This window comes from Quercus lobata, chromosome 11 (genome assembly GCF_001633185.2).
Source record: "Quercus lobata isolate SW786 chromosome 11, ValleyOak3.0 Primary Assembly, whole genome shotgun sequence".
Classification (NCBI taxonomy): domain Eukaryota; kingdom Viridiplantae; phylum Streptophyta; class Magnoliopsida; order Fagales; family Fagaceae; genus Quercus; species Quercus lobata.
The window spans coordinates 19,121,081-19,140,950 of NC_044914.1; the positions used below are offsets into that span (position 1 = coordinate 19,121,081).

Here is a 19,870-nt window from a genome sequence, read left to right on the forward strand (position 1 = left end):
ATTCATCATACTCAAGTAACGACATTAAATTCAATGAAACATGCCTGTACCTCCAATAATTTCACTGAGATATATATTGCTAGAACAGTTTCAACTTTCAAGTATGCGATAGTATTATAGTATGTTGTATATATGAGACAATTCTGAACCAAAAAGCATCAAGTTTCAGCAAAAGGCATTCATAGCTCATACTTTCTCCAAAACTTGATTAATGCTCAAGGTGGAAGACATTCTATGAACCGCTGCAATTTAGTTGCATCCAGTTTTTGCTCTGTCACAATAGTCTGCTTCTTCACAGTAAGCATTTGAGAAGCAGGGTCCACAACCCAACCTTGCTGTAGGACATCTGCATATGCCAACCAAGAGCCCTTTAGCAATGGAAAATCAAGGATCTGACAATATATCTAACATGCATTACTTCTAGATGACAGCCAATTCTATCTTTTCAACAAGCCTACGGAACTGCAAGCAATGTGCCTGCATCAGCAATTCTAGCTGACAACAATTTAACAATAGTTGCAAGGGAACAACTGAAATTAAGCATTGCACAACCGAAGGCATTACATCTAGGTCACTAACTATTTTTCTAATACAAGATTTTAAATTAAAAACTTTTCTTCTGCAGAACCATAATGAATGTCCACAAATCATACCAATGGTATTGGAAACAACATAATTAGCAGGCCATGATGGGATTTATACATCAACTATTAGTATCTTTGAACAATCATGGAACTTCATTTTTCTCTAAGGGCTTCCTTAGTTCTTTTACCTGAATGATCCAGCATAAGTTCTCAGGAATTAGAATTGGCTAATCAGGCATTGCTGACAGTTTTTTTTCCACTGAGCAACAACAAAGATGGGACCTAAACTACAATCAACAAAACATACACATTATCAGCCAACATGCTATGAGGCTCAAAAAGACAATGTGAGACCTTTCACAAAAGGCTTTATAAAGATTTTGTGTGCAGTTAAGCAACACAGGAACCTAACAAAATTTGAAATAGAGGGGGACTGTCCATTACGAGTGTATGAAGTCATCTATATATTTGAGGTTCTGGTTGTATACGTCCCCTTTGGATAGTTATTTATCTTTGTATTTTCTAATTGTGCAGCACAACAATAAGATTACTATCTGGAAGATAGACATGCTTAAATCAGAAAGGATTATAATAAAGGAAAGATGTTCATACATTGATTTAAGAAGGCAGCTATATCTGTTTAAGTCAAACATGGAAAATAAGATACTTACGATTAGTGGCATCATCCTCATTCATTCCTAGAAAGAGAGCAGTGTCTTGGATGCTTATTGTAGAATAAGCAGAAAGCAACAGTTGAAACATCCTCTTTGTGTAAAGCTCTGCAAAAGGTTCAGAAGAAAGTTACAATAAGTTGGTGAGCTGAAGTGTCATGGTGCCAATCAACTCGAAGAAGGTAATGGTCAAAAAACATGGAATATAACTATTCATCAATAAGAAACGACAAGTACCCTCAAGAAAATTTAATACATATAACAAACAAAGCAAACAGTGAATTCTTCAAGAATGCCTCATATTATATAATCCATGCCCATCTTTGTGCCTATTGGTTATTCAACTGTAGAAATAATTGTACAGGCCAAAGAATTGTATCTAAAATTGTATATTCCCCTTGTAACAGTCAGGTGGGGTGAGGTCATGGGTTTAAGACCCCAAGTTTTTTTATACCAAGAAATGAAAATAATTGTGCAAAAAAAAAAATCCAAAAAATTTTCAACTAAATCAATTTCAAAACAGCAGCAACAACAACAAAAAACTTTAATCCCAAAATTTTTGGGAGAAATCAATTTCAAACTATAAGGAAAATAAAATTTGAAAAAATAACATATACTAGCCTCATTCTAATTCTATTTCAAAGAACCACCTTAATATTTGAAAATTAGAAACTTCCCTTTTGCAGAAATAATTATCATTCAAGTATGGATCTCAAGATTTCATATTGACCATAGAAGTAAGATTGGTAATTCTATATACATTAGGTAGTGCTTTAAATATGAAAACAGATTTACAGAATTCAATAGAATTCCGTAATGACAGAATCCATTATATGGCTTAACTGATTATCATTTACCCACTTAACAACTTATCAAAAATAAAAAATCATTTACACACAACCGCAAAACTACAAGGTCAGGCATACAATATTGCAACATCTTTAACGACATACGGATGGAAGGAAAAATTACAACCTTTTATATGTAAAAAATTGAATTTGGACCGAATTTCAGGGATTCCCTTCGAATTATCCTATGCCAATCTTTTCAAGGCTTTAGATCTCATTTCAACAATATATTCACAATTGTCAAACAGAAAAAAAAATTATTAATTATGAGGACAAGAACTGGTTGGTGTAATATATATACAAGGTGATTATTAAATTTGCTTAAAGTTTTTATAATGTTGAAGTCCTGAGAGCTCTAATATCTTTTATATATATATATATTGATAAGTAACACAAAAAATTTATTAAAAAACAAAAACCAAGTACACTGGGGGTGTACTGAGGGTGAGGAACAATCAAACTCTCAAATTACAATATTTGAACAAATCTAAAAGAGAAAAATATGGAGAAGAATGAAAAGCAACACTCCAACCTAATAGTGTACGAAAGAAGTAGGCTTTAACGTCAAGGATAGACCGTTCACATCCCTCAAAACTTCTAGCATTCCGTTCATGCCAAAGACAACACAAGATGCAATGTGGCACAGCCTTCCAAAAGGTTATATTTCTATGCCTTCCAAAAGAACCCTACCAAGCTGCGAACATATCAATAACTCTCTTTGGCATAATCCATTCGATTCCAAAGAGACAAAACACCATTGTCCACAGCTCATAAGCTATTGGACAATGAAGAAGAAGGTGGTCCACAGACTCCCCATCCCTTTTACACATGCAACACTGATCCAAAACTTTAATACCTCTCTTCTGAAGATTGTCAGTGGATAAAATCTTCCCTAGAGCAGCAGTCCAAGAAAAAAAGGCAATCTGCAACCCTAGGAGGGACCTTCGATCACATCAACATATTCCAAGGCAACGGCATCCCATTAGGTGAGGATAAGGAGTGATAATAACTTCGAACCTCAAAACCCCTACTCTTGGCTGGTCTCCAACAAGGTCTTATAATTTTTATGCAGTCCAAACCATGATTTTTTTTGTTGGTAAGTAACACAAGCATCCAATGTGTTTTAAACCCATAACATCACCTTCCACCCACACTTTTGAGAGGAGAGAGTGCCATTTGGATGGAGAATTCTCTTGTTTGGTATAGAAGAGAAGGGGAAGGGCAGAAGCCAAGCCCACATTTTCTATTTACTCAACATTGGGAGGAAAACTAGGTGGGGATTGGGGAGATAAATATGATTACTACTACATAGACCCCAAAAGATAACAAGGAAAGAGAAGGAACGAACATGTAGATCTAAGTTGAGATGTATTGCCTCACTAAAACAAGAGCAGCCTTACTTCATTTTTGATCAAACCATCAAAAACCAAAAGAAAAAAGGGAAACCATCCAACAATTTTTCAGGAACTACAACAAAACTCAAAAAAAGCGAGAGAATTTTCCAAACAATGATAAAATGCTCTCAGAAAACTGAAATTTGAGCTTCACAACAGCTGTTTCACAGCCCTGAAAATCTGAGCATTTCGCTCTCTCCAAAAACACCACATAAAACATAAAGGAACAGCTTTCCACATTTTTCCACTAAGGTAACCAACTGTCTCATCCAGCAAGCCAAAAATTCGATCACAATTATAGACAGTCACAAGATCGTACAATTTTATTCTTTAAAAATGAAAGACCAAGTTTCAGTACTGTAGGAACTCACCAAGGAGTTTACTAAGAAGTTGATTATTATTAGGAAGCTGGTGAACTACATATTTAAGTAGGTTGAGTAGCCAGTAATGTTGTTACTAGATTTTATTTTTAAAACAATATATATGAAAAAGAAAAAGATTGGGACCATCAATACCATGAAGTTGAAGGTTAATCTAAACTGATACGTGGAAAATAGGTTACTCGTCACTCTATTAGTGAGGCTTTAAGCTAGAAAGTTGCAACTTCCATTGAAGAACAATATAGACAGAAGACACGATTACTTGAGGTAACTTTGGGATTTAATTCAGCAAGAACACATAGCAAAGTGTTAATTGAGACTCTAGCACCTAATAGAGTCTCAATTCCAGGAATTTTTTTTTCTTATAAGTTATTTCCAGGAAAGAAGATAACAAACACTATTAAATCTCCCAAGGCACCAGTGTTCCCCAGGGCACAAAGAAGCTTTGTCTCTCACCAGAGATAGGGCTCTAAGGCTAAAGGTCACTTTACTTAGTGGTTCCAAATACCTGCATAAGCAGTCCATACACAACAAAATTAAAAAGACATGAGCTCACTGTCAACGATGAAACAAATTTCCATTTTTCTTGCTGGCCTGAATTGGAAATCTATGTTTGACTGCTAAGGCAACACATGAGCTTCCTTCTTTCACAAACCAAGTAAGACTCTTGCCTTACTGTTTAAATTGACAATTTAGCATTAGTTAAAGCACCCAATCATCCAAATCAATCAAATTCTTTATCAACAAAATTTCTACTTCTTCAAGAGGTACAGCTTAAATTCATAATACCAAACTCCGCTCAAAGAACAAAGTGTTTCTCATCGTTGTCAGTGAAATATGCTGAAATATTATTCTTTTAATTAATGATGTTCCATAAAATACCAACTTCAATCTCATCCCTTGAGTACAAATACTGTAGGCTAAAATCCAAATTACACCCTATAAGTTTGTGTCAATGGTCATTCTCATCCCTAAAGTTCATTTTTTGTAATTTCAGTCCTAAATGTTCACATTTGTTGTTAGCAAGGTCCTTCCCATCCAATACCATTAAAAATCTGCTGTTGGCAATAAAAAAAACTTTTGTTTTATACAAAAACAAATACTAAAAGTTCATTTACATTTATTTTATATAAAAAAGGTCTAAAATTTATGTTTAAAAAATCTCTCAAATACCAATTAATAGCACGATTCCAACCCCAATCTAAGCCAGTAACACTTAGCAATAAAATCTAAGATTTTCCCAAAAAATTCAAAAACTCAAACACCCAGTGATAAAATCTAAGATTTACCCAATAAATTCAAAAACTTATTTACCCAGCAATAAAATATAAGATTTTGAAAAAAAAAAAAAAAATCAAATGTCGTCATGCCAAACCATGCAGCATCACCTTGCTGAAATCTACGCGCGGCCAACCCTCAAACACAAATCCAAGCCACGCTGTACAAAACCCCAAAGCAAGCCTCCTGAGGCGATCTTGGAGCCATGAACTTGATGCCACCACCACCTCAAGGAAAAAATAACAATGGTCCCTCATGATTCAGCCCTTCCAAACTCCCAAGAACAAGGTCCATTAACATCTCATCTGTCCATTAGCCCTATAATTTTGAGAATTTCATACTTCTTAAACTATGCAATTGAGAAGCAATGAGAAAAGAAAACAAAAAGAAGAAAATGAAAATGATTGTCTATCATCCTTGTGTTCACACTTTAAAGCAAAAAAAGTTTCTCATCATTAAAACAATGTCTCCCTCTCCTATGTTATATTTGACATCAGCAACAATAAAAAAAATGCTGATTCCCCCCAACTACCAAAAAAAAAAAAAAAAAATGAAAACATTAATTTGAACATAAGTCTTGCTATCACTCATCCACCATCTAAATGATGAATTCCTAGCTCTGTTGTAATAATAATACATTTTTTTATTCGTAAGTTACACACACACCAAAAGGTATTGATCCGCAATACATTCAAAAGGAGTTAAAAGAAACAAATAAATATGTTTTTACTAAATAGTGGTAATGTAGTATTGTGTAAGATGTAATTTTAAAAGACTTGCCTGAGAATGCAGCAACAAGACACTGAACTTCTTGACTCCAATCAAACACACGAATAGCCTCATGCACACCACCATAGTCCCGTGTCCATAGCTTCTGACCAATTTTCCAAATTGCATCCACTTCTAGCTGACTCTCCTTAATTGCAGAAGGTATCTACTTCCAGAGAAACCGAGCACTGTTACTGCAATATACCCAATCCACATGTGAAAAATAGGTGAATCCCATTAAAATCCAACTCACCGAACAACAACACCACAAACACCAAAAACTATTGTTGTTGCAAAACAGGGCTCACTCAAAACACCCAGTTAGGAAAAAAAAACAAGTACGATATAAAAGGTCAAAACTTAGGCACAGTTTCTTAGATACAGTACATTAGGCTCTTCAATTAAATTCAAACACATGGTTGCGTTGACCAACTAAGTATAAATAGTTTTATACATTTTTGAATGTTAGAGATATATTAACCTATTAGCATAGGCCCAAGCCTAATTCTATTTTGTTTGCAAACCAAGTCAGCTGCTTGTACTAAAAGTGTATTAGTCTAAAATTTAGTTTATTATATATACACATGTTATAGTTCACTGTAATATAAGATTTGTACTACACTCTAATATATTATTGATATAGTTTTTTAGGGTTTCCTTCGTGGATGTAAGCCGTTAGGCTGAATAATAGTTTTATACATTTTTGAATGTTAGAGATATATTAACCCATTAGCATAGGCCCAAGCCTAATTCTACTTTGTTTGCAAACCAAGTCAGCTGCTTGTACTAAAAGTCTATTAGTCTAAGATTTAATTTACTATATATACACATGTTATAGTTCACTGTAATATAAGATTTGTACTAGACTCTAATATATTATTGATATAGTTTTTTAGGGTTTCCTTCGTGGATGTAGGCCATTAGGCTGAATCACATAATTCTTGTGTGTTATTGTGTTTTATACTTTATGATTTCGCTTCCGCATCCATACTAGCATATTGTATATCAATGCTAATATTTAACATTGAGTTTAATTAATGTAGTAAACCTAAATAACTGTAACTAAGTTTTTACCGGATATTATGAAAAGCCATAATTTAGTGCTAGCGGCAATGACCCAAAAGGCAAAACCATGAAATGATAAATGCAAAGGCCTCTCTTTACAAAAACATGGGAAACATCAACAAGTGTTAGCAACATGAAACATTGTATTGTTAGGTTCTCCCAAAAAAAAAAAAAAAAAAGACATACATATCATCAACGTAAATGTGGGCGAGAAGATGAATAGAGTAGTAGGGCCAATTGTCCTCATAAGCAACGCCCTCTGCCGCAGCCTGTTCAAACAACATTAACACTGTATCAGGTGGCACGCACAACAACAACAACAACAACGACAAAAGAAGAAGAATAATTTACCTGAAGCAAAAGGTGGTCACAGATATGAGCGATCTTTTCATAGGATTTGGAAGCCAAGGCCTCTGTAACTGTGAGGGGACTAAAATCCATGCCTCACTTCTTTTTTCTTTTTTTTCCTCTGAACTCGAAATAAAAATAAGAGTGTTTATTAAATAAACCCCGCCGAGTCCAAGAAATCTCGTTGGGCTTTTTTCGTTTTTTTTTTTTTTTGTGAGCCGGGTAAATCAGTCTGGAATTATTTAGATAAAGGTTAATTTAGAGTATTTATTATAATTTAAAATTATTATATTTTTCAATTACAAAAAAAAAAATTTAAGGGTATAATGAAATTATAAAAAAAATTGAAAAAAAAGGAGGATAGAAGAAACAATTACATTGTGATGAAGTAAAAAAAATGAATACGTGGGGTGAATTTTGTAGATTGGAGGAGTTTTAAAGTTTACAAAAGAGTAATCCTATTTTGTAGGGAGTTAGTGAGTAGAAGTAGGAATTTAAATCAACGTAAAAGTAGGATTTTATTAGAAGTAGAAAGGTATTTTAATGTAGAAGTATGAATTTATTATTTTTGTCAATTTACTATTTTAACCCCATTTTTAAATTTTAGGTAAAGGTATTTTTGAAAGTAAAAAAAGCAATAACTAACTTTCTTTTTCCAATTTACTATTTTAACCTCATTTTTAAGTTGTTGGTTAATTAATTTAGGGATATTTTTGACAGGAAAAAAAACAATAACTAATTTTCTGAATCCTCTTAATATATACAGGAGATATAGATATTACGTTTGTTTTTTTTCTTCAGTTTTTTTTTCATATATTAAAAGAATTCAGAAAGTTAATTATTATTATTTTTTACTTTAAAAAATACTCATAATTTAATTAATTTATCCTTATTCTTAAAATATAAAATAAGGTTATGCAATGTTCATTTAAAAAAAAAAAAAAAAAACACATTCCCACTTCCCCGTTCCCACTACACCATGTTCTTTTTTTTGTTGGGGGAAGGGGGGGGGGGACCATGTTCTAAAATAAAACTACCATAAAAAAAATAAAAATAAAAATTACCACGTCACATAAGGAATGGAAAAATGCTTCCCCGAATTAAATTAAAAAATAAACCAACCAACATCACATAAGAAATGGTAAAAAACTTCTCTTTTTATTTGCTCCTCTCTTCTCATTTTCAATGTTGTGGAATGCATAAGGAAAAATTCTAATAACATTACATCCTATAAACTCCAAACTCATAATATTCCTTCAGTTACTTCATCATTTTCTCATCCTATTTCTAACTGACACTATCTTCTTCCACACTCACTGTTTCATATATTGAATTCTTCTCAATCGTCAGGTGTTTTCTTGTCAAAATTGGTAAGCCTTTGAGCAAAATTTATATACTACTTTCTTAATTGAATTGTATATTGTGTATCGTACTTTCTTAACTACATATATTGTGAATTAGTAACTCTTTGACCTTCTATGATACGTGAACTATATGAAATGTGTTATAGAAAATTTGGTTATGAATGAAAAATTATGACACTAAATCCAAATGTATAATATTAAATGTGTATACCTAAAAATTGTGATGAATGAAAAATTATGATACTAAACCAAAAAAAAAAAAAAAACCCCATCATATGTGCGAAGCGCATGTACACAATTTTAAGACGATGTTAGAGAAAGTTAGCTATTATATTTACGCAATTTTAAAATTACCCCTATTAGAAAACAAGTTCCACAAAGTTGGAGTAAGTAGTTCCCAAAGGCTAAAAAAAGGGTTCCGTAAAGCTGCTAGTATCTCATGACCTGTAAACCACAAGTTGATGTAATAATAACAATAACAATAACATTTTAAAATAAAAATAACATTAAAACCAAACCTTCACCTAAAAATGTCTTGATGTACATAGTATAACCCTTATAACATATCCAACAATATTTTCAAACATAAGCATAGAGTTTAAACAATGTCTTAAGTTTGTATGAAAATGTTTATGAAAGCCATCGTTGGACTTCTTGGCTCTCCCTTCGGGGCAACATCCTTCAACATTTTCAACGCCAATCAAATTGCCTCTTTTAGGAATATCTTGGACTTGGAGGACGAGTCCAAGACCTCTCATATTTTGTTCATCATGATTAACCAATAAGGTGTCTTTACTATGCACATTAACATGCATTGTTGCACAACGACCCTTATTACAACTAGAACTACTTACGTATTTTCTTTCCACACCCCACAATGTCTATCTAAAAGGACCATACCTTACAAATTTTGTCCTAAGAAACCAACTTTGTTGTAGTTAAATACTTGAACTCATTTGTATTTGAGCAGCCAGTTGTTTTAAAGTTTTTGAAGCAACTGCATATCTCATCCTAGAGATGCTCAGGGCAATTGTAAGTATTTTTTATTATTATTTATTAATGAAATGAAAACGAAAAAATTTATATTCTATACCACATCATTTTTGGGCCTTAATTTGGTGGCACATGAAACCTTATTATTTTGTATCATTCATAGCTTGGTTTGATCTACAATCTTCATTATATTTGCAAAATGTTTGTAATTAGTGAATGGACTAGCTTATTTGCTAAAAATTAGGACAATCCCATTACTTGTGAATGTTATATGATGATTTGCTAGGACAGTTACATGGCTAGCTTTATATAACACAAATTTGCAGCAACATAATTTATCCAGCTGGCCCATTCCTAACGAAGCATCATACAACATTCCCAAGCCATAAGATTGTCCTTATTCTCAACAAAGAAGTCAGTCCATACACTTATTCAGCGTGACATTTATAGTTGTGAGATAAAGCTACAAATGGTTCATTTGCTACATTTAATTTGGTTTTTTCTTCCTAAAATTTGTGGATTTTCATTATTGGGTTTTTAAAACCTATACTCAACCACTTGAAGAAATTGAGGTTAAACTGAAACTTAAATTATGACTTTTTTTTTTTTTTTTTTACTTTTTCTCTTAAAAAAAAAAGTAACAACAAAAACTAATTAGTATGCAAAAGAAAATGAAAGACAATGAATTCACCATTACCATACCAATGATGGCATGGGCTAAGAGTTTTGAAAGCATGTTCAACAATGAAGTCTATTAATGAATTACAAAATAGTATGATGACAAATATTTCAAACTTTTTGGTCTCAAGCAATGCTGATTTCTATAATTATTTACATTTAAACTTAAGACAAGGTCGTCAAAACTCTATATACTTATGTCTAAAAATTCGTTGGATATGTTATATGTGTTGTACTATGCACAATACATCAACATATTTTTAGGTGTAGTTTTGGTTTTAATGTCAACGTAAAAACAACTATTCTTGTTGTTATTATTATTATTACATCAATTTGTGATTTACAAGTTATGAGTTTCGATCTACGAACTTTGTAGTACTGGTTTTTTGGTATTCTGGACCTACTTACTCGAACCGTAGGAGTTGTCTTGTGAAATGTGTAGTATGTGTGTTTGCAATTTGTGACACTGAGGTGAGTGTGTGAGTGAGTCTTTTTAATTAATTGTTCATTTTTTGGGTAAACCCATAAATCATAGGTCTTTAAGATGTGATTGGTTACCTATTAACTAATTAATTTTAATTTCCTAACTAACTAAGGGCATTCCTAGGAGCTCCGCTAAAAGGAATTGAAAGTCTCGAACCATTACCTATTGATTCAATACATATAAACCAATTATTCTTTACTATTAATTCTCTATTTATTATTTAAATTAAATTATACTCTCTTTAAAACAAAAACATTTCAAATCAAGAAGTTAGAATTGATCAAAAGTAAATACTTACTTTTTTGAAGCTTCAAAAAATGAAAATTTAAATTACTATTATTTATTACAATTTATGTATTACAATGTTTTAATATTTAGAGCGAGTAAGGACAAATATTTACACCAAAAAGAGTAGTTTTATTTTGATATGATTCAAAAAAGACAAACACAGCCCATAACTTAACTCGATAAAGTAAGAGTTATGTATTTTAGTTCGTTTATTCAGAATAATTAAGCAATGCATTTTTGAATTGATTGAAGGAATTATTAAAATGTAAAATGACTTTCCTTCTTTTCTCTAAAATAAAATGATATATTTTTTAATAGATTAACTACGAGTCTCATTTCAATTTGAAGATTTTACATACAAACATTGCATATATTCAACATATCATTCACACAAAAACCATTACATATATACAAAATCCATACAAAACCCATGCACAAATTCAATATGTCATTCAAACGAAGCCCACCACATATACATAAACCAATACATACATAAAAAAAACCATACAATACCTATTAAATGTATACAAAACTCATGCGCTCTCATATCATTTTTGCAAAACCCATTACATATATACAAAACCATTTGAAAACTTATACACATATTCAACACTTCAACCTAATACAATTATTAAATTAAATATCATCTATACACTAAAATTGAACAACAACTAAGAAAAGAAAATGTATATAATTTAAATCTAAGAAAAGAAAATGTATAAAAACTAGATCTAAGGAAATTTATAGACTAGAAATCAAGTTTTTTTTTTTTTTTTTTTTTTTTTTTTTTAACTTGTATATTGATATATCACAAATCCTAAGTGTAGTAGAAATCTTAAGAGTATATTGATATATCATAAACCATTTGAAAACTCATGCACATATTCAACACTTCAATCTAATACAATTATTAAATTAAATATCATCTATACTCTAAAAATTGAACAACAACTAAGAAAAGAAAACGTATATCATTTAAATCTAAGAAAAGAAAATGTATATAAACGAGATCTAAGAAAATTTATAGACTAAAAATCAAGTTTTTTTATTTTTTATTTTTTTACTTGTATATTGATATATCATAAATCCTAAGAGTAGTAGAAAATTGAAAATGGAGGTATAGGGGTTTAGATGAGCTATACCAGTTCTAGGAATGAAACCCAAAATTTTAAATGCAACTCAAGCTCTGAATACTAAAGTTATTGTTGATGCCCATTTTTGAATCCGTACCATAAGGAAGAAAGCCCAATGAAAAGCAAGACCCACCAAGAAGACCGAAGAGCGAGAAAGGTCCAAAGAAAGAAGTGCAAGGGAAAGCAATCTATAGCAAAACGCAAATTTGCCGTAGAATACAGATCTGTCGCAGAATACAAATCTGCCGCAGAATACAATTCTCTGGCAAAATGGCTTCGACAGATGAAGATAAATTGGGCCCAAGACCCTTTTGATCCAGTCCACATTATTTGGCCCACAAAGGCCCAAATCCTTTTGTATAAAAGATAGGTGTGAGAACTAAAATGAAAAAGCATGATGAAAAGAAATAAGGAATAGCAGGAAATGTCAACAGCAAGAAACGCGTGAAGGAAAGAAAAGCCAAACTAAAGGAAAAGACAAACACAACAGGAAACGCATGAAGAAATAAGACAGAGACACGTAGCAGAATGAAATAGAACTAATCTGCTACGGCAGAAACGGCGTGGGAGACAAACACAAAAGACAGTGGAGCAAGCACAAAAGGGCCGAAACACCACCAACTTGTACCTAGCCAATACAAGGGAGGTAGGCTCACGGTCAAGGGGATTCGGAGGGTGTGGTTTGGTGGTGAAGGGAAAAGGGGGTCTATATTTGGTTTTCTATCATGACTTCTTTTGAAAATATACCTTACTGGGATGGTATCTTACCCAAAAGAAGTAATAAATGGTTGGGACCATCAGATGCATGCCATAGAGCTAGGTAGTGAGATAACCCAATCCTTATCCATTTGAACCTATAGGTAGAGGTACACAGCAGGAACAAACAAAATGGAATTTTGTCATGAAATGAGTAATGGTGCAGCTAACATATTCTAAGTAATGGCAGTAGTTGGGGCAACCAATGGGTTGGTGGGTAGTCCCGAAGGGATGCCCACAACAAACCAAAAACAGTTGGTAAAGCCCTAGGGGTAAAAGGGAGAAATCTCATTGAATCAATTCGCTATAAAAGGAAGAGGTAACCATGACAGAAAAGGGGGGAGAAAAAACACAGAAGAGAAAAAAACACCGAAGGAAAGACCCAATGGGATGGAAGCACTTAAGGGGTAAGCCCATGGTAAGAGAGTAGAAGCACCCAGAGAGAAAGACCCAAGAAAAGGAAAGACCAAAAGGGGGAAACAACCTACGGCAGGAGAGTAATAAGAAAATAAGAGTAAAAAAAGAACGAAGAGAAAGAAAGAAAGTGGTAAAACAAAGAGAGAAAAATACGGCAAAAATAGGGGCATGCATCAATAGAACATTTTTTCTCTCCCTCTTAGCAAACCTACTCTTTGATGTCCCCAAAAGTAATAGCTAGTAGCCATTTATGCCTATTCTCCAAAATGCACAACTTTGATGGCAAAAGTCTATGACAAGGTTGTTCAAGTTGGGGTTTAGGTTTTTTCTTGGTTTATTTATCCTATGGGAAGATTCAATATTTGATTTTGATTGCAAATATATTTGATTTCTCTTATTATAATTTATATCTGCTGTATTTAGTCATCCTGCCATAGCACATTTTTATCACATTTGCTGCGTCAGTTGTCCTGCTGTGGTATCTTTACCTACTGTATTAGTTATTCTGCTGTAGCACCTTTTTATTATATTTACCGTGTTAGATATTATACTAGCTAAACATTTTCTGCTGAAACTTTCTTCTTTATTTGTTATTACGTGTTTACATTTGACACAAACTAATCATTATCCTGCCATAAATATATCTATATACATATATCTTGTTTCTCATTTTCTACAAAATATATTTTATAGATGTATATGTGAATACGTATAAGTATATATACTCATATATGTATGTATATATTTGAGAATATGTTAACCCATTTAAACTAACATTTGTTTGATGGGTATTTTCTTTGAATTTTAGATTTGTTTATGTGCAGGAAGTAGAAAAGTATTTCTGCAGTAAAAATGAAGAGTAGTCATTCACATTGCAAAAGGCTTTACTGCACGGCAGAAGATTTTAAAGCACGGCAGACAGCTTTAATGCACATCAGACAGCTTTATTGCAGAGTAGAAGGCTTTACAGCAGAAAACTTTATTGCACGGCAGAAGGCTTTAATGCACAACGGACAACTTCAAATGCATAGCAGAAAGCTTTACTGCATAGCAGGAAGCTTTATTGCACAGCAGAAAGTTTTAATGCATAGCAGAAAAGTCAGTACTATGGCAGAAATTGAAGAAAAGTTCATTTTGCGGCAGAAACTGGAGAAAAGTTTCTTTTGCGGCAGAAACTGGAGAAAAGTTCCTTCTGCAGCAGAAACAGAGGATAAGCTCACTTTGCAGCGTCTTCCCTTGAACTTGGACTCAACGTTTGCGCACAATCTAGCAACGACAAAATGGTACTTTGAAGTCCATTTTGCGAAGCGCCAGGCTTGACTTCCTTCTTAGAAAAAGAAATGTAAAAAGAACCCTCTACAGTTATTTTTACTATAAATTTTATATGGAATGAGTTCACTCCAAAATAATGCAACTCGATTTCTTGATTAACTAGTTTGCTTTATTGTACATAACTCCAATTCACTTTGAAATTTTGCTCTTACTCTTTAAAACTTGATTTCCCAAAAGTCAATTCTTTTTTTTTCTTTTTTCTTTTTTTGAGTTAAAGAAAAAAATACAATATAAAACTTGACTTGAAAGTCAAGTTTTATATTGAATCTTTTTCGTTAACTCAAGTTCCATATGGGCACTTTTTTTTTTTTTAATATTATTAAATAAAGACATCAATCATTGCCACCTCAACCAATATGGCTTATAACTTGATTTTTGAGGAGTCAAGATGTAGTAGAAACTCAAATTTTCAAAACTTGAGTTGTAACAACAAACTTAACGTCGGGGTCAAAGTGTAACAAGGGTCATAGTTTGGAGTGCAAAATATGCATTCGAAAAGTTTAGGGTGCAAAGTATAATATGAGATTTAGTTTAGAATGGTAAAGTGTTAACTTATTAGTTGATTGCTTAACTATGATCTTTGTTCCTTTAATTATTAGTTGATTGCTTAATTATGATCTCCATTCCTTTTGCATTTTTGATGGATAAATATGTGTAGGGGCCTTTTTTGCGTATGGTGTGTTGGGCTGGGCTGCCTCCTACGGTGATGGGCCCGAATGTTTCTGAGTAAGGGAGTTGGGGCCGGTCCAATTGTAATTCAACTTGGGTCAGTTTGTGCACAAACTTATGCCTTGTCTGCCAGGAGTAAACTTACGGCAAGCAGAACTGTTGCAGACGAGTTACGACAGACAGATATAATAACAATAACCAAAACAGAGTATTCTGACTATTTAAATAAATGGCTATGTAATCCCTACTTATAAAGCATGATTACGGTCATGATGATGTCAATCACAGAGAAAGTAAAGAAAATAATACGAACTAATCAAATGGGTATAAATCAAGTTTTAAGTTTAGTCTGCCGAAACAAAGCCAAAGAGGGGAGAACGCCTCTTCTCAATGCAAATAATCTCCCAGGAAAAAGATCCTGCCGTGGAGATTAATGGCTTTGAGGGAGTTAGACCTGAATGGTTATTGACTAAAAAAAAAAGGAGTCATTGTTTACGTTTTGGAAGAGAGCAAGATTTAATGAGAGAAAGAGGGAAACCGATCTACCGGTGCATGCCTACTGTATTACCTCTCCTTCTTCCTTAATTTTCTCTCTTTTCTTCTCTGTTTTCTTTCTTATCTTTTTTCTCTTCTTTTTACTCTATTTTTCTTTCTACTCCGTAAATGCTCTGTTTTTCGATCCCCTTCTCAGGGCACGGCAAGGGCCCTTTTATAGTGCTTGTCGTGACCAATGTTTTATCGTTTTACCCCTTAACCGCCTTTGTCTGGTTTGGGCGTACTTGTCGACCACCAGGTCTGTGTGACATTCATCCTTATCAGACAGAGGCAGGTTTGTTTCGTTCCTCAGTATACCGTAACACTTCTTCCTGCCACGGTATAAATGCTTTCTCTCTCTACTCTCAAGGTATGCACCTAACGGTTCCCCCTCAAACTTGCCTCTTTTTGGTGGTCTGTCATCCCAGCAGGACGTACCTCTTAAAAGGGCCTGGGCAGGAGCCGCAAAAATAGATATTTTCCCCTCTTCCCACCACCAAACCATACCCCCTTTACCTCTTACCTCTGACCCATGGCCCCACCACATTCTATATTGGCTGGGTACAGGCTGGTGGTACCTGGGTCTTACGCGTGCTTTTCTTTCAGATATGTCCAAGAGTCTGCCTGCTGCTCATGCGTCTATCGTGATCTGGAGGCTCTCTATCTATGTTTTCTGACCTTTCATGTGGGCTTTTCTTTGGTTTCTCGCTTCATTCAAGAGTTAGACTTTATCTGATGATGGGCCTCACATTTCTTTGGTCCACTCTTGATTTTCTTTATTTCTTGCAACGTTGGACTGTTATTCCTGCCACAATAACTTAATCCTGCTGGACCTCTTTTAGGCCAGCCGTTTATCCCTTTTCTCAGTGGCCTGTCATGGGCATTGTTTTGCTTTTACTTATGGGCTCCTATGTCCCTTTGGGCATCCACGGCCCGATTGCTTTCTTTGGGTTTCCTCGGCCCGTTTGCTAATTCCACACTCCCATGGGCTTTTTACTAACTTCATTGGGCTTCCCCGGCCCAATAACCTTATTCTTATCTTTGGGGTTCATGAGCCAGCCATAAACCCCTTACTCTCTTAGTTTGCATTGCCTTAAGCCTGCAGTGGCCTTTTCTCACTTTTCTACCTCATACACTACCCATGAGATGCTATTTCTTTCTTTCTTGGCTTCTTTGAGCCCGCTTGCCTTTTCAAGACCCATTTATTTATTTGTTGGGCCTGTGATCCATTATTCCTGCTGCTTGGGCCTAATGGGTTTTTGCTATCTATTTTGTCAATTCTTTGTAACCCTCATTATTGGGCTTTCTTTCTGCCTGGGCTTCCACAAATGGCCCTCAACAGTATGTATATGGAATCGAAATACCACCAAATAAATTGTGGGCTTTGTATGGTAGGTGGGCAAAGACATTATACCAACAATGTCAAATTTGAGTGGAAGGAGAGTAATTGATGAATAAACATGTCAATAACCTTTTAGTCAAATAATACATCATAATGTGAGTTCCAATTATTTCAACTTATTAAGTTCATTGTTGTTGAATTGATGGAAAATTATTGAGTACTTCTGGAGTACCATAAATGTGCACTCCCTCTTCTCACATGAATTGTGGGTCCCACTATAAATTTAATTAGTTGGACCCACAAATATGTGAGAGAAAATTATTGAGTATTTCCGGAATACCATAAATGTGTACTCCCCCTCTCACATGAATTGTGGATCCCACCATAAATATAATTAGTGAGACCCATGTTGAGGGCCATTTGTAAGAATCCAAGTGGAAAGAAAGAAAACCCAATAATAAGGGCAACAAAGAATTGACAAAGCAGACAGCAAAACCATTAGGCCCAAGCGGCAAGAATAATGGATTACAGGTCCAAAAAATAAACAAATGGGTCTTGAAGGAAAGTGGGCTCAAAGAAGCCCGAAAAGAAAGAAGTAGCATCCCATGGGCAGTGTATGAGGTAGAAAAACGAGAAAGGGCCGTTGCAGGCCCAAGGTAATGCAAACTAAGAAAGTAAGGGGTTTATGGCAGGCCCATAAACCCCAAAGATGAGAATAAGGTTATTGGGCCAGGGAAACTCAATGAAGTTAGCAAAAAGCTCATGGGAGTGTAGAATTAACAAAAGGGCCAAGGAAACCCAAAGAAAGCAAATGGGCCAAGGATGCCCAAAGGAAAGTCAAAAGGGACATAGGAGCCCATAAATAAAAGCAAACCAGTGGCCATGCCAAGCCACTGAGAGAAGAAATAAACGGCTGGCCTAAAAAAGGCCCAACAGGATTAAGTTGTTACGGCAGGAATAACAGAATGACATTGCAAGAAATAAAGGAAATCAATGAGTGGGCCAAAGAAACGTAAGGCCCATAATCAAATAAAGCTCAGCTTGTGAGTGGAGTGGGAAAACAAAGAACGACCCACGTAAAAGAACGAAGAGGTAAGGCAGACTGTGCAAACAAAGCTTCAGACCGCGGCAAATGCATGAGCAGCAGCAGATTTTTGGACATATATGAAAGGAAAACACGCGCAAGGCCTAGGCACCACCAGCCTGTACCCAGCCAATATGGGACGTGGTGGGGTCATGGGTCAGAGGTAAGAGGTAAGGGGGGTATGGTTTGGTGGTGGGGAGAGGGGAAAAGACCTATTCTGCACAGCTCTTGCCCAAGCCCTTTTGGGAGGTACGTCCTGCTGGGATGACAGATCACCCAAAAGAGGCAAGGTTGAGGGGAGAACCGTTAGGTGCATGCCTTGAGGGAAAGAGAGAGAAAACATTTACGCCGTGGCAGGAAAGAGTGCTATGATGGACTAACAAATGAAACAAACCTGCCTTTGTCTGGCAAGGGTGAGTGGCACACAGACGAACCCTTTGGTGGTCGACAACTACACCCAGACCAAACAAAGACGGTTAAGGGTGTTAAAGTGGTAAAATCTGGTCACGGCAGGCACTATAAAAAGACCCTTGTCGTGCCCTAAGGGGAGGATCGAAAAACAGAGGGTATTCGCGAAGTAAAAGAAAAGAATAAAAGAAAACAAGAGAAAGAAAAAAAAAAAAAAGATAAGAGAGAAAACAGAAGAAAAAAGAGAGATAATACAATGGGCATGCACTAGTAGGTCGATTTCTCTCTCTCCCCCTTTAAATCCTGCTCTCTTCCAAAATATAATAAGGATTCTTTTTGGACATTAACCATTCAGGTCCGATTCCCTCAAAACAATTAATCCCCACAGCAGGATCTTTCCTGGGAGATTATTTGCATTGAGAGGAGGCGTTCTCCTCTCTTTGGTTTTGCTTCTGCGGACCAAACTTAAACTTGACTTTATGCTCATTCTTGATTAATTCATGTTACCTTCTTTCTCCTTTACTTTCTTTATAAATGACATTGTTATGACTGTAATTATGTCTTATAAGTAAAGATTACTTGGCCATTTTCCATTAAATAGTCAGAGTACTCTATTTTGTTATTATTATTATATCTGTCTGTCGTAACTCATCTGAAACAGCTCTGTCTGCTGCAAGCACACTCCTGGCAGACGAGGCATAGTTTGTGCGCAAGCCGGCCCGAGTTGAGTTACAGTTGGACCGATCTCAACTCCCTTACTCAGAAACATTCGAGCTCATTACCGCGGGAGGCAGTCCAGCCCAACGCACAACACAAAAAAAAAGGCCCCTACAACCCATAATTATGTGAGATGGGAGAGTATACATTTATGGTATTTCGGGAATACTCAATAATTTTCCAGATTTGATGTTCAAATCCCAATTATACCAAAAACCGATTAATATTTTAAATTTAATGATAAAGAGCAATTATTATAAAGTAGATGCCATAAGTTTTAAATCTTCCTTTCCACTTATAAATACAAAAAAGAAAATGACGTAAATAATGTAGTA

General features: G+C 34.6%; 1 pseudogene; it reads right to left on the bottom strand.

Moving 5' to 3' along the window:
* Positions 1–7,437, bottom strand: LOC115967816 (annotated as a pseudogene).
* Positions 7,438–19,870: the final 12,433 nt, after the last annotated feature.